The sequence below is a fragment of the Suricata suricatta genome, chromosome 2 (genome assembly GCF_006229205.1).
Source record: "Suricata suricatta isolate VVHF042 chromosome 2, meerkat_22Aug2017_6uvM2_HiC, whole genome shotgun sequence".
Lineage (NCBI taxonomy): Eukaryota > Metazoa > Chordata > Mammalia > Carnivora > Herpestidae > Suricata > Suricata suricatta.
The window spans coordinates 168569237-168570780 of NC_043701.1; the positions used below are offsets into that span (position 1 = coordinate 168569237).

The 1544-nt window shown below is 43.6% G+C and overlaps 1 pseudogene; it reads left to right on the forward strand.

Moving 5' to 3' along the window:
- The window catches only part of LOC115276361, a 168963-nt pseudogene extending 168645 nt beyond the window's left edge, over positions 1-318 (forward strand).
- The last annotated feature ends 1226 nt before the right edge of the window (positions 319-1544 follow it).

Here is a 1544-nt window from a genome sequence, read left to right on the forward strand (position 1 = left end):
TTATTAAAAGAGGGAAAAATAGTTACTCATAGTATTCGTAGGAAACTAGTATGTTTTTGGATCTTCAGAACAAGTCTAACTGGGGGCCAGGGTGCTATGCTGCTAAAGCTCCTGCCACTGGAGTCCAGCTGCCTAAGTATGATCCAAAAACATGACTCCCAGGACACTGCTGCTTCTGCTATAGCTTCCATTGCTGGAACCAATGCTGCCATTGCCACAGCCACCAACACAGTTCCCGCAACCAGTGTGGTTCCCATTGTTGCTGCCAAGATACTGCAGGAGACACTTCCAAAGCCCCCACCTGTGCCCTGCTCCTAATTGGCAGAATATAAGCCAGTCACAGGGAGTCAAAGATCTGTTGTTTGTTGTTCATAGAAGTGCAGCATTGGGGTGGGAGGGAGGGCTGAGGGTAAATGGCTGGCCCGGATTCAAATTAGGCTTCAAGGACAACATTTGCTTGGAGAGATAATTAGGGCAGGCTCTATGGTCAATGAGAGATACATTAGTTTCCTGTTGCTACTATAATAAATTGCCACAACCTTCATGGCTTAAAAAAAAAAAACCACAGATATATTCTCTTACAGTTCTGGAGATCAGAAGTCTAACATGGATCAGCATGGCTGCCTTTTTGCTGGAGCCTCTAGGGGAGATTCCATCTTTTCTAGCTTCTAGAAACTACCAACATTCCTTGTCTTGTGCCCCATTTTGCTTTGACCTCTGCCTCTGCCTTTGCTTTGACCATCTCCTTCTGACTCTGACCCTCCCGCCCTCTAGGAACTGTTAGGATTGCATTGGATCCACCCAGACAGCCCAGGAAAATATCCCCATCTCAAGATCCATAATCTTAATCCCATTTGTCACATAGTCATAGGTTTCAGGAATTAGGATGTGGACAAGTAAGGAGGGAAGTATTCTACCTGACACAGAGATGTGGGCAAGACTCTCAAAGGCTGCACAGGACTGAGGGAGTAGAGAAAAGGGGAGTGGAGGTTCTAGGCAGCAGAGTCGGCAAGTGCAAAGGCAAATGTAGAGAAGCACACAGAGGTAGAGGACAGTGAGTAAACAAGTGTGACTGGCAGACAACTCATGGAGGGCCATTGTGAAACAGAAATCTGGAAAGGAAGGTATGGGACAGATGCTAGGAAGCACTGATTTTGCAGTTCATGTTGTATTTAATGGGAAAACATGAAGTTATTAAGCAAGGGGACAATGTAACAAAAGCTCTTGTCTAATAATGTAAATAATGAGCTTAGCTAATATTTATGGGGACTTTCAACTGCCAGGAACTGGTTTAAGTATTTCACATTCAATACCCATTTTAACCTACATGGCAATCCTGTGATATAAAAAGTATTATGATTTCTACTTTATAGATAAGAAAACTGAGTCCAGGAGAGTTGAGAAACTTCCTAGGCCACATGTTTGGTAAATTGGGAAACTGCAATGTAGACCAAATAATTTGTCTCTAGAGTCTGAGTTCTTAACCCCTATCTTAGTCCACTTGGACTGCCATAACAAAACACTGGCTTAAACAACAGACATTC